At 44.5% G+C, this 14,795-nt stretch overlaps 1 long non-coding RNA gene across 1 annotated transcript; it reads right to left on the bottom strand.

Annotated features, from left to right (window-relative positions):
- Positions 1-8,949: 8,949 nt before the first annotated feature.
- On the bottom strand, positions 8,950-13,889 carry LOC137483299 (uncharacterized). The gene is made up of 2 exons (XR_011004417.1): positions 13,452-13,889; positions 8,950-10,344 (listed from the first exon to the last, which is right to left on the bottom strand). It is a non-coding gene; the product is annotated as an uncharacterized lncRNA (long non-coding RNA).
- Positions 13,890-14,795: the final 906 nt, after the last annotated feature.

The following is a 14,795-nucleotide window of genomic DNA, read 5'->3' as shown; positions in this document are numbered from 1 at the left end:
AAAACTATTATATATGCTGCATCTAATGAAATCCTGTATGTTGAAATTACAAAAGGGGAAGAAAAATAAACTGACAACCTACATCATCTAGGAAGAACGTAAAGGGAAGGAACCACTTTCAGCTGATAAAGCCAGTGTGTTTTGGGCATGGAACCAAAGTTACAATAGAAAAATCTATTCCTGCTGTGCAGGGCAATCATTTAAATGTCACCCTGTCATCTGACAAATGGATCAAAAATGAGCAGATCAGAGTAGGAGAAACTCAAGAGATGCTGACAACAAAGTGCTCAATTTGAAGTGTGTGGCTTTCTTGCTGCAGGGACTCCTGCTCTCCCTCTTTGGTTTTAACCTCAGGAACAAATGACAGCTGCAGTATGGAAGAAAGGAAAAAAAAAAGCCAGTCTGCACTATTGCAGGATGGGCAGGACAGGTCACCATGTTTGGTGCTTGAGATCGTTACACAGCACCACCTGCCTTGGCCAAGGAATGGAAGAAGAGGGTGAATGGCATAAGGAGGGTTTCCAGTGGAGTTGAAGCCATATCTCTCTTCACCATCCCTCCATGAAGAACAGCCTGTCTATTATCAGATACTTTTCATATTCTTTAAAGACTGCCATTGAGGTAATAATGATTATACTTGGTTTCACTATAGAGTAACCACTGAGGATCACTGAATTGGACCTACAGAGTAGCTTCTGAGAAAGAGAAGAAATGTTGGAAGACAGGGCACGGAGGAATGCTTATCCCCTTATCCATGTGACATGATTCATAAAGCATCAGCTTCCAACTGTTTTGTCCCAGCTTGGAAAAAATGTTTTGGTTCAGCTTGTCAGCTGACTTTGTTAGTTGGCTTCCTGATCAATGATACATAGACCGAAAATGGGGAAAAACATTGTGAACACAACCTTATTACAAATAAGAAATACTGCTAGTCTGTTTAGATTTTTCCACAGGTAAGAGTAGCTAAAGGTAGTTTTCATTTGAAAGCATTACTTACCTCTGTAATCACAAAGCCTGGAACCCAGCTGTGCTGCCTCCCTGGGGTCATAGGTCCATGCATGCAGTACTTTGTCAGAAATGCAGGTGCATGCACCCTAGTACTCTTTCAGAAGAGTACTCCCTGAGGAACATAATGCCTGCAGCAATCACTGTGAGGGTCCTGTGCTGAGGGAAGCAGTGCAGCTAGCTGCACCCACCCTCCCTTTCTCACTGATGGGCTGACAGTACACTTCTCAGTGCCTCTGGTTTAATTTCCTGGGGAATGGAGTCTTGCCTGTGCAGACTTTGGATTCCTGTGGCAAGGCACTGTCTTCTGCGATGGAGCCTTAATTTTAACTGAAGAAATGGATTTCTGTACTAGAAACTAGAAAATTAAGGACCAGAATACAGCTTGTGCATTACTTACACCTTCAAAGCAGGGATCACATGTACCAACATCTTAAACACATCAGAAGCTTCTAAGGAGCTTTTGAAGAGTTTTTCGAAGAGCTTCTCCTTCATATGCATGCAGGTATTGCATCCCCAAGGGTTCAGGGTGGGATGGGTGCTGGTAGTCTGACTGCAGCAGACCCAGGTCTGCAAACTTTTCAAAGATTGTTCTTCCCTCCAGGGAGCTGAACCACCGCTGCTTTACTCTCCTTGCAGCGTAACACATGCCATGCCTAAAACACACATGCTGATGTGAGTTAATACAAACTTTCTGCTATCAGCTAGATCAAAATGAGTTTCATGTCTGTGTATATATATATATACACACATGTATCTGTCTGTATATGTACATATATATACATATATGTGCATATCCTTACCAATTCCCTATTGTATATAGAAATTATTGCTGTAGCTTATGAAAGTATACTTCAATCTAGGCATGGGGAACTGAATCAAGATTGTTTAGCTGCCACAGCTGGTACATTCTTCCAGATTTAGTTTCATGTGTCATGGGCAGCTGATTTTTTGATTCTTTTTTTCTGGACCCTCCGCTCTCGTAGGACTGTTAATCCTGGGCTTTCTGCTGGTCCTGATGTTCATTGAAGCAAAGGTTTGAGAATCCTCCCTCAGATTAGTCACTGCAGCCAACCTCCCCTCCCCAGAACCAACAAGAAAAATGAAAATCAATTTACTGCAGCCTTTGAGGACAGTGAATACAGCCCTGGATCCTTCCCATGCATCCCTTCAAGGCTGTTTAGGAGTAGCAGCACTCCAGGCTATCCATCCTGCCAAAGCAGGAGGTGAGCCACAGAAGGTAGTACAAATCAGCTTGACCACAATTTGACTTGCTTTTTTTCCCCCAATGACCAAGTTATGATACTTTGAAGACTATTTTTTGAATTTAAGCACTTCAGATGAGGGCCTGGTTACATGAGATGAATTTAGGCAGTTGGGGTTGCAGTAAGGAAATGGTACTTCTTGCAGTGTTACCAGCTTGGCTCACAGGTCCATCCTCTCTTACTGATGTGCCTGGAGGACAGTGGAGAATTTCTTTTAGGTGTTGTTCACCTTCCAACCGCTTACCTTTATCTCAGTGGGAAACATCCTCTGAAAGGCAAAGCTTTCAGTTCTGTGGCATCCCATGAGGAGTGTCCAGGCCAGGCTCTCCTGACATGAGCAGGGCTCAGAGAACAAACTGCTGGTGATCCAAAGGGTTTTCTCTTCCCCTGCCCTCTCTCACATCAGCACCTCTGTGGTTTTATATATACTTTTTTGTTCCAGATTTTTTTGGTGTCTATTCCAGAACAAAATTGTAAATTACTTGGCAGAATGACCCTTTGATAAACACTGGACATGTACCTGTACTATATGTATTAACGTGTAGGAGAGAATCCTTAATGTATGTAAAGTTTTATGAATGGTTATTTTTTAATTTATGTATTTAATATAGGATTCAATGACCTCTGGTGTTTTAGTTTGTATAAAGAAAATAAAACAGCAGCATTTTTAAAAAAAAACAACAAACCAAGACTTTACATTCACAGAGATATTCAGCATTATCTGGAGCCTGTTCAGAGTAATCACGTTCAAGCTGAGCTACGGAGGCACATGCTGGGGCGCGGGGGGCTGGGACACAGCGAGGGCTTGAGGGGGTTACGTTGGGGTGGGGAGTACACCGATTAAATAGTGATCGACATCCTGGCGTGATCACTGGGAAAAGGGACGGCAGGTAGCGGTCCCAGCGGGGGCCAAGGGTGAATTTACTGCTGTTTGCCAGCCCTGTGCAGAAACCGAAACTTAACAGCAAGGTGCTGCCTTTCTGGAGCCCGCGGCGCAAGGTCTGGGAGCTCTCGAAGGCTCTTGCCGCAGTTTTAAATACAAAAACCGCTGCCCCCCGGCTTCCGCTGGGGCCGGGCCCGGGGCCGAGGCGGGGCGGGGGTTTGTGCCGAGGCGCGGCCGAGGCTGAGGCGTGGCAAGGGCCGGGGCCGAGGCGGGGCCGGGGCTTGGGCCGAGGCTGAGGCGGGGCCGGGGCCGAGGCTGAGGCGGGGCCGGGGCCGAGGCTGAGGCGTGGCAGGGGCCGGGGCAGAGGCGGGGCAGGGGCTTGGGCCGGGGCAGAGGCGGGGCCGGGGCTTGGGCCGGGGCTGAGGCGGGGCCGGGGCTTGGGCCGAGGCTGAGGCGGGGCCGGGGCCGAGGCTGAGGCGGGGCCGGGGCAGAGGCTGAGGCGTGGCAGGGGCCGGGGCTGAGGCGGGGCCGGGGCCGGGGCCGAGGCTGAGGCGGGGCCGGGGGCCGCTCTCCGCGCGTGCCGCCAGAGGGCAGCGCGGGGACACCGGGCCCGGGGCGGACAGAGCGGCTTGGAACGTCTCAGTAGAAGCGCCAGGGATGTGAGCGTAACTCTCTGAAGTGACCGTAACCCCAGAGCCGTAACGGCGGTGACCGGCTGTAGGGCCGCAGCTGGCTCGCTTCTGTTTCACTGCGGGGTTCAGCACCACACCTTCGGCCCTTTACAGCCTCAGATTCTGGAATTGCCTCCCTCCCCATCAAATCTTTGCAATTTCTCTGCCTAAAATGAATTTTAAATCATAGAATAATTTCATTTTGAGGAGTGGGTCAGCAGTGCACAGCGGCAATCGTTGTCAAAGAGACAAAATGCTCGGCACCTCCAGTCCGAGGGCACAGGGAGCTGTGTGCGCTGCCAAACAGCCCTTTGGGATGAAAATTGTCAAGAAAATCTTAGAAAGTAAATGGGAAGAACATTTGGAAGTGCAAACTTGAAGCCAGGTATTTATACCTCTCTCGTCCTTTTTGCACTCAAGAAATCTAAGCTAGAGACTATCAGATTGTTACAGAATAGCCCAGCACATTATTGTATTTACTAAAAAAACCCCCAAACATTATCTTTTCCAAGATCCAGTCCCCAAGAACTGCAGTTCATATCTTTAAAGTGCTCTTAGAAGACTGAAACACATGAAGTGGGTCCGAAACACAGAAATTTGGATCTAGATTTAGTTATCTACTATTAGAGAGTTCAAATATATTCATTTCCCTTGCACAATAATCTTCAAACAATGAGTGAATCAAAGAACTTGAGCCAAGCAGTCTTGTTTCCATTGACTGGAAAAAAAATGGAAGGAGCATTTAATAATAAAATACACTAATTTAGAATTAAAGATAATAGATATGCAATATAAAATATATGTGTGCTACAGAGCCTGTGGAATGAGCTCAGCTCAGAAGGACTTTGAGGATCCTCTCTGGATAAGGCTGTGGGGTACAGCTCATTTGCCTATAGAAACATCCCTTACACCAAATGATGTGCAACACAGTAGTTGCTCAGTGACCAGACCAGGAGGCATTCACTTTTCTAAAAATCTTTAATAAAATTAGAAATGTATTTCAGGGAAACTGCTGGTAATGGGAGTTGGATCAGTAGGGATGTAGAAAAGCTCCTGCATGAACTCCCAGCCTGAACACCTGCTGGAGTAAACCAGGAGTACTTTGTGATGGAATGAAGCTACAGTGCAAGAAAACCTGCATCCTGTACAGATACAGCCCAGAATGGTAAGCCTAGGTGTTGTAACATCTGTTATGTCTGATTCTGCTATCTCCTGTGTACACATGGAAGCATGGCCATCCAAGGGATCCGTTTTATGACAATAACAATAACTCTGCACCAGATTTTGGGTCCAGAATGCTGGGTGTTTCTCTGGGACAGCTGCAAGGTATCTTCAGCAACAAGACAATAAAATGATGGGAAAATGCAAGGGAGTTGCAGACTGTCCTGGGACAAGCCATGGGCAGGCCTGGTGTGAATCTGTCCCTGGTACATGACAACACATCAGCCTGCCCCAGGCAGGGTGTATGGTGATCATAGGAGGCCCAGGTTGCAGCTGTGTGGGCCATCCTTGAGGCATCTCCATTTTGTCTGGTATTTGATCATAAAACACTTTGGCAAGCAAGGGACTAAGCCCTGTCCCAGACTGAACTTTTGCCAGAGCAGGCACAGTGAGTGCTCATGGCTAGAGTGAAGTCTGACTATGCATTGGAAGATCTCTGGGTTGTCTCTGTAGCCCCTTTGGATGGCAACAGTTTTCCATTGTTTGGGATATTATCTAAACATAGTAAAAACCCTAAAAACTGGCAATGTGCCATCTGCTTTGTGTTGAGGGGGGCTAAGTCTGAATATAACCAAAATATACATTTCAAAGCCCTGTTCCTGCTTGGGCAGAGATGCATCCCATAGCTTGTGCTAAACTGACAAGAGGCCATTGTGCTACATCTGCTCCAATGACTGGACAGCAAGTGCCAGCCATGAACAAGCTGCTTTGCACGACAAAGAAAATCCTGTGAAAACCATTTTATAAGCCTGAAACAGGACTGAGACTAGAGATATAATGATTTCAGTGTGTACAACAGATGGAGACTTTAGAGCACAGAGCCACTAATCTATGGATTACAGACTCCTTAATTATAGACTAACATTACCATTTATGAGAGGCACTTCTGCCAAGGGAGGGATCTTGCAGGTCAGTGCTCAACAACTGAATGCCATTTTAGCGATACCTAGGGAAAGCACGGAGATTGGAAAATGTCACTGTACCATTTTCATGGTCATTTGTATCTTCAAATGCTGCATGGAGTTCTGGTCCACTGCAGATCTTGAAACTGGAACACGCCCGGTGGGCTTGATGTGCACTCAAAGACAGGACCCCCAGCTGCAGGAAACAGGCTCCTCCACACCAGGCACTCCCTTGGGGATGGATTGGTTGTCAGGGAGTCACATTTCTCAATATAAAGAGGGAGCCTCCAAGAACCACTAACAAATCTTCAGCACCTCCAAATACAATCCTGAACATTGACCATAATACTAATCCCTGTATGGTCTCATCTTACTGAGTTCTGGCCTTGGAGCAGATGAAAAAACTATTCTCACTCATTTGTGCCTAATTCCCACTCATTTGTGCCTAATTGTTCCCAGTCAGTTATATAACAAACAATATAGTGAGAGGTACAGAGCCCACACAACTAGCACTACACTCTACTGATACCTGTGAGCCCTGGGACACAAGAACTAAAAGCAATCAGCAACCAAACAGGTGACCCCATTGTCATGGGCCAAACAAGGGTCATCTATTAACTGAGGTCAACAACTCTTTTACTCCAGATCCCTAACCCTAAAAATCCTAATCCCCACTGTCATTTTATCCCTGTGTCATTTATTGTTTCCAGACCTAGCTACATGATAATGACTGGGAGAGAAAACAGCTTTGGCATTGATGAACCTGGAGCGCCTGGCTGGAGCCAGCAGGGCTTTGAGTCCAGAGCCCTAACTGAGACCCTGTCACCAACCCTGCTTCCTGTTGTACCTAAATTAATGATAACTCTTTGGTTTACTTCTGACTTTACTCTACACTACTTGTACAATGCAGAAGTTAACCTAATGCTATAAATTGCCCATATTCCCCAACTGCCTCAGACACAGGAAAACCATGCATATTTAAGCCACGTATGGCACAATCAGAGAAACAAAGCCACTCAGTAAAGTTTCGAGTCCCCAAGCAAGCGAGACAAACTCTCTCATGTGCTGGGATATCAGCTGCTAACTCAAGTGCTTTAAATGCTCTGGTCTTGAGCAGACCATTTCCTTTAACAACAAACTGTGATAAAAATGCAGTAAGGATCATCTTCAGCAAGATCCTTCTGCAGTAAGAATCAGTGACTCATTAATTCTGATTTCTTTACAATAGCCATGGTTATGTGCATTCAGAGATTTGAATGGAACTGGCAGTCTTTTGTTTGTACATTCTTTGTATCCCAGAAGTTAAGTCATGTTAACGTGACACAAAACATACTTTATCAAACAAGATTATTATTCTGCTTTGCATGGTCCAGGGGAAACATAATGAGCTTCACTTCCTCAGATAAAGGAGACAGATAAAGGAGACAGATAAAGGAGGTCTGAGACCTGGCAGAAGACAACATATTTCAACAGCAGTTTCCAAGTTAGTGATCTGAACTCCTGTCCAGGCATGCAGAGAATACAAGTGGATGGTTTTTAGGATTAATGGAGAGACTACACTGAAAAAGAAGGTGGGAAAATGGCAAATTTGGAAGTGCTCAGCACACAGGAAAATCAGTGTGTTTTCATTAGTCATCTAAAATAGTTTTTTATGAATGGAAGCCAAGGAAATTCTACATGATCATTTTGACAAGTAGCACTGGATGCAGTTATATTTTAGGTCCCGAGTTTGCAAGCTGTGATACTCTCCTTAATTTAAATCCAGAGAAATATTCAAAACTACAAAAATATCATTAGTCATCAGTGTAGAATGTGTGAAACAGTTTTTCATGAGGAGAACCTGTCATGGTTTAACCCCAGCTAGCAACAAAGTACCACGCAGCTGCTTGCTCACTCCTCCACCAGCAGGATGGGGGGAAGAGAGTCAGAAGGGTAAAAGATAGAGAACTCATGGGTTGAGATAAAGACACTTTAATAGGTAAAGCAAAAGCTGCACACACAAGCAAAACAAACCAAGGAATTAACTCACTGTTTCCTAATGGCAGGCAGGTGTTCAGCTACCTTTAGGAGAGCAGCACCTCATCCCATGCAGTGGTTACTTGAGAAGACAAATGCCATCATTCTAAATGTCCCCCCTTCCTCCTTCTTCCCCCCATGTTAGACACTGAGCATGGCACCATATAGTATGGAATATCCCTTTGGTCATTTTCGGTCACCTGTCCTGCCTATATCTCCTCCCAGCTTCCCATGCACCCCCAATTTCCTTGCTGTTGTGGCCATACAAAAAGAAGAAAAGGCTTTGGCTCTGTGTAAGCCCTGTTCAGCAATAACAAGAACTCTATATTATCAACTCTGTGTTCAGCACAAATCCAAAACATAGCCCCGTTCTAGCCGTTCCCGGCAATGCTTCCTCAGTTGCATACCACTCATGGATGCCTGCACTGTCCCCAGCACTCCAGTTTGGGTTGTTCCATAGCTGCCCTTGTCGTTAGAGCTCTGCCAGGAAAATCTGGTCCTTTCTTTATTGTTGTGGAAATTGGTAGTGATACTCAAAGGAAAAACATGAATGCATTAGAAACTATTACTAAGCAAGTTTCAAACAAAGTTAATTACAGAAAAATTACAGAAAAGGTACACACTCCTTAACACAATTAATGCATACGTATTACATGTCTATAAGACAAGCCAGAGGAGAGCAGTGGGCAGCTGTATGAGCTGGAGGTCAGACCCCCTGCAGCATTAGGAGTTCCAGAGGTGATGCTGGGAAAGGCCTCTGTGTAAACCTCTTAATTCAGAACCAAGACACTCTCTCAAAATAGACTCTTGATTTTGAATACAGATAGAAAGCATTTGTGTTAAACTTTCACTTCTGAGAATTAAGAAGAGAGAAGAACAGCAAAATCAACCAAGTATTATAGTAAAAACCTACAGAAGTTTGGGCTTTTTTGTAGATGAAACAGAGAACTTTTTAAGTGGCCAGTTCCCCCAAGATCCTTCTTTAAAAGCCTCAGGTAAGTCAGCCAGTACTTACAATTGCTTAACTGATAGGGGCTGTGAGAAGAATTCAAGAATTCCAGCTTGGCAGGAAAGACAAACCTCTGTTTTTACATTCTCAGCACAGACACTTCAGAAGTTACTGTGGTATCTCTTACTTGGATTTTTATCAGCTAGCCTAGTCACTGAATGAAGGATTTGAATATTCTGAGCAACAGCCACTTAGTCTAAACCTGTAAGAACAAACAATGGATATGGTACCTAACACTGTTCAACCTGCACCTAACCTGCACAAATGTGTGGGTGACACACACAGGTTCCCACTTCTGCATCAACATATACATCAAAAATAATAGAAAGGTAAATCACTAACAGTGAATCAGAAGGGGCACAATGCAAAAGTAACCTGCCAGGTTCTTAGCCATGTTCTATCAAGAGAAATCTCTTGCTCCATAGCAATGGAACAAGTACAGGGAAAGGGAAAAGGATTTTAGCTTCACAGAATGTGAGTGGTTCATTTGGCAGTTATGGGTCTGAAATTCTTAGAATTAAGTATGTTTTATGGATGTATAAAAGCTGCATTGCAGGTAAGGCATTAGCACATCTGGGATGCAGATTGATTTCAGTCTCAGGCATTCAAAGCTTATCATAACAGATGCAACATTTATATGCATGCATAGGGAAATGACTAACAAACTGCCTTTCACATTTTCCCAGTCCAAAACACCTTACTGTGATTTGAAAGTTCACAGCAATTGATGCTGATAGCTCACCCATGCTCTGGAAAGGACCAACATCAAAATGCTGCAATTTGACCTTGGGTTCCAGCCTCTCCATCAAGAAAGCATCTGGCTCACTATCTGTTCTCTCTTTGGTCTTAATTTTTTCATACTTAGTAAAATTCATAAAGCAGTGACACTCAGCACAATGGAATTTTGTGATGCACAATTCCCTATTAGACAGCCTGCAGTCTGATGAGTCATCTCAGCTCTTTCCACCACTGTCTGCCCAAGGTGTGGCACTCACTGTCCACTGGTTTAGAAGTAAAAAGCAGCTGAGATGAAAGAACCAAGTCAGAAGTTAGGAAGTTAGGAAAAGCAAGGAGCAAAGGTGGCTATGAGCACAAAGACAAAACCTTGATTTTAATTTAATGTCTGTGCAACACAGTAATCCCATAAGGTAAGGTAAGGATTTCCCTGGGAAATAACAATGAAAGGTAGTCTGAAACTGGCACAACCTGCTCTTCTCGGCCTTTGGGTCTGTCACGGGCTGACACTGACCTTGATGTAGCAGGCTTTATTTGGAATTAAGTTTCCCTTTTTCATGTGATTTCTTCCAGGTGTGTTTGATGCAGCTGAGATTGGGTTCTGGCCTTCAGACAGTCTTGAGTTTCACATAAGAATCTGAAAAAGAGTTGAAGGAACAACCAGTCCCAAGACTGCTTGCAAAAGAGTAGTCTTACAAAGGAGTGGAGGGCAGGCTGTGTTGGGGTGATGGATTTTGGTAGTATAGAAGTCTTTTTATTCTATTCCCAGAAAAAGGGGGACTGTAAGCTGTGCCTGCTTTTCCCTAGGACATACTTAGTGAGCAACATAGATGGACATTAACTATTTTAACATCTGTGTGGAAGGGATAGCCCACCAGTCCTTAATGGTAGGACAGCTTAACACTGATTTCAAAGAAGAATTTGGTGGGACAGTGAATACAGACCAAACACAATTTCTAACATAACTAGATCAGCTGGAGGTATGAAAATTAAGTGAAAAATTAAGAAGTAGTCCCAGCCGTGGCAAACACAGGTTCTAGCTCCTGCATAGCATCAGTCACTCCAGTTTACAGAATCCTCCAAGCAGCAGCAAATAGACTGACAGGCAAACAGACTAGGATCTTCACTCACAGCCTGGTTCCTGCAGTACTTAGAGAGCTTCTTTCGTGCATTATCCAGGTTGTGCAGGGCCATGACAAAAAATGCACAAATGGCAGCTCTGTTTCCTTCACCAGCCTAGCCAAAGTATATTTGACTGCTTGCTTCCTCACAGTCACAAGAAGCCATATAAACAAACAAGCAAACATAGTAGCTTTAAATCCACTGTAATTCTACTCTGCTGACATCTAATTATTCGTTATAGGCTTGTAATCACTGGCACATAATCACTAATTATCTCTAGATACACCACCTGTTTTTGCATCAGTGTGTTCCCCTGAAGCCACAGGTTGAAGGAGAGAGAGGTTGAAAGAAAGGACACTTTAGGTCTGCAATGGTTGATTAGGTCAAGTGCAACACCATGGAAACAAGGAAATCTCAGCTTAGTCCTCCAAATCATTTCTGGGAATAAAAGCAGGCATGGAGGAGAGTAGCTGGTGATCCCTAAAATAAGCTAGAATGAGAGTAGTCACAATAGCAGATATGCTTGGAAGCAAGTCAGCATTTGCCATCACAACAGAGGCCAAACACCTGTGAGACCAGCCAAGCCAGGATTCACAGCTTAGGGAAGATGCTGGACGATGCCATACAAGAAGCAGGGAAGAAACAGGACCAGGTGGAAAGAGACTGATTTTGAGAGGTAAAACATGAACTCAGAGGAAGTGGGCTGACTGCTCTTGAAGTGATTCTGGTGGCACACATCTGGCAGGATATCCTGGGCTTCAAACTTACACGGAATGCATGTTTTCTTATGTACATCCATCTCATCCAGGTCCTAACGGTCCATGCCATACCAAGCCAGACAGCTGTTACAGTGGCTAAAATCTCACTATTCCTGAAACTGTGATCCTGAAGGTACCCACTGACATGCAAACAACAGAAGATGTCTACAAGTTTACTTGGCTATTACTAGAAATCTGGAGTGACATCTCTGGGTGTGTCCATCTTAATAAAAGGTGGCTGGAGCTCATCTGATGTGCAGAATCTCCTGGGTCACCACCCATTCCTCCTTGTTAGTTCTGGTGGGCCCAGCACACTTCAGCCAGGTTGGAATATTTGGGGTTTCATACTGATGCCAGATCTGTGCTTCTGACCCTCTTGGAAACGTTACTTATCTCTGGTGCCTTATGTCCCAAACAACTTTGTAATTGACTCAGTCTGCATCTGACTGCGAGGCCTGCAGTGCCATGGGAGTCCTTTGACACTGAGAAGATAGTAGTCCTTCCTTGGAGGAGCCAGTGAGGGAGAAGGAGAGTCCAGATTCCCCACAGAAAAAATTTCAGAACTCTTTTTCCACAATTACTATTTCTTAATGTTTTGGCTACCAGCTCATTTTAGGAGGAAAAAATACCCTATGTGTTGAAATACTAGAATGTTCCATAGGGTTTTGCTCAGCACTGAACAAATCTGGGAGCAAAAAGCATTACTGCATTTCAGAAATATTCTTGGAATAACCAAGCACAGAAGATTATAACTTCCAGCTGCTTATCAGATTTGTGGTCTCTGTTAGTATGACAGACTGACAGCATGCTGAAGTCAGGCTCTGTGTGTTGCTTCAAGTTACTCCCTCCAACAATACAATAGCATTCTGCAGTAGAAATTACCACACTATTAACCCACTCTCCCTGTGGTTTTGGCATGAAATACTGAACAAGCTTTTGACAGAGTCAAATGCTTTGCCATTCTGACTCTGCAGTGGTTTGGCTTTGGTAAAGGATTTCACCAAGTACAACACCCTGTGCACAGCAGTTCCCCAGGGACTGACATGCAGAGCAGCCTGGAGGATCACAAAGGTCTGTCTCATCTTCTAACATGCCTATCTCTGAAAATTTAGAAACTGGAGTGTGGTGATGCAGGCATCAGCCACTGGCCCTCCCCAGCTGATTGAGATATCAGGCTCATCAGTCACCTGCCCTTCATAAACATGCCTTTTCTGAGTGAACAAAGAAGCCCACCCATCTCTGACCTCTGCTTCTAAATGTAAGTGGGACAATCAGATTTTCTTGACTCTTTCACTGTTTCTTCTGCATTTATACTTAGCCTGACTTTCCCTGAGACATGTGAAAGGCAGTGCCAGGGCTGTCCTGACTTTGCTGCAAGAATAGTAGTAGAACAACCCTGTTTATCTGTCAGCCTCCAAAAACAGGACATGCTTGTAAATCATGACTGCAGAGTGTGAGAAGGCAGCTCTAACTTTGCATGAAACAAGACAACTAGGACTTACTTCATCATTGCAACTTATAATGCATGTAATAAAGGGATGCAGCTTTATCAAATCCTGTAGGAATCAGAAGAAATCAATGTTAACCTGCTACTACCACTAGTCCTGCTGCTTCTCCAGATGAACCCACAGACATTAGGAGAAAACAAGCTATGAAAGCTGATGTGCATTTATCCTGCTCACAATGTTATGCAGTCATTACATCACATCCTTTTCGCATGCAATTAAAGACTGCTGCCTCCAAACTCACAGGAAAATCAGTGTAAGACCATTCTGTATGGATCTGACATCAAGGAAGGAAATGTTCTCACTCAGGACATGGCTCAAGCTTGTCAGCATTGGTGAAGGAAGGGGTCAAATCCCACCTAATGTCAACAGTCTATTTCCTTCAAATAACACAATATTCTCTGAGTCTAATAAGCATTGTAGTGACAGCTATGGAACCTGAGATGCTTCCTGGTGTAATGAGCAACTTCCAGTGACACAGGCAGCATTACGTGAACAACATGTCACAATCTGGGACAAGCTTCACTCTTTTAAACCATTTTCTATTTTTATTACAGATAGAATGATGTTGCACAAACCATCCGGGAGCTGGGAACCAGCACGGAAGTTTGCCAGCAGAGGATGTGGAGTTTTTCCATTTGAGAAACTGCCCACTGCCCTGACATATGGAAAATAAATTAGCAAAGTCATCAGAAAATGCCTATTGGAGGACAACAGTGTCTTGGCAGTGGCAGGCAAAATGACCTAATTTGACTTCTCTGTCAATACCTTTGCTATTTGAATGATTCAGTTGGCAATTTGAATTCCTCTTCAAACATTTAAAAGATCACAGTAAGTTTGATGGCCTCATGAAGAAAATGCTTGAGAAAGTTACACGATAGGTTGTGCCTCTCAGTGGATACTCTCAGGCTCGGGAGTTTAGAGCCTGTGATTCCCTGCACACGCTCTGACAGGAACCCCAACCGGTGCTTTGGCAGCAGTCAATAAGGACAAAGAAAAAAACAGCACTGGGGTTTTGAGAGCACAGAACAAGAAAATGCGCACCCCAGATGGGGTGATTATGTCCCATCTTATTAACTAATCCTTTTGCAGAAAGGGATTTGCTTAAAGATGACTTCCCAGAAGGCCGCACCATTCCCCCATTCATAACCAGTGCGGTTCACCTTGTAACATGACTGGTTTCCATTTCTCAGTGTGCCTTAAACAGTTCTTACTCAACTAGAAAGACATGAATTAGAAGCTTGCCATTACAGAATTTCCCATAAAATAAATGCTGTTCACTAGATCAGAAGAGCAGCCTATTTCTATTCCTTCATGAAACAGCCAGTGGTGCCCATCTGTCAGGCTCAGCTCAGATGCCTGACCCACGAGGACCAGCAATTCTGTTTTGGGGTCAGGATGTGAACCCGGCCCTTGAACTAAGGAAACCCTTGCAGGATTGATGGTTGGCTCTAGTGGGTCCCGTGGCAGCACAAAGCACGTGAGCTCACATGCCTACCATCTCCATCCTCCCTGGGCTCAGGCAGGGGAAGCAGCCTTCCCACTGGATCTCCTCCCTGATTTCTATCTTCAATCTACTTTGTACAGAGAAGTGAGAGGAGAGCTGCTTTGCCAGCAGGGTTTGAGGTTGCACCACTCATGACTGTTTGCCTGACAAACATTTTTGTCCATGAGCATATAAACATGTGATTTAAAGAAGAGAA

Source organism: Anomalospiza imberbis, chromosome 15, assembly GCF_031753505.1.
Source record: "Anomalospiza imberbis isolate Cuckoo-Finch-1a 21T00152 chromosome 15, ASM3175350v1, whole genome shotgun sequence".
Lineage (NCBI taxonomy): Eukaryota > Metazoa > Chordata > Aves > Passeriformes > Viduidae > Anomalospiza > Anomalospiza imberbis.
Note: the sequence above shows the minus strand (reverse complement) of the source record. Positions and strands in the feature narration are given on the sequence as shown.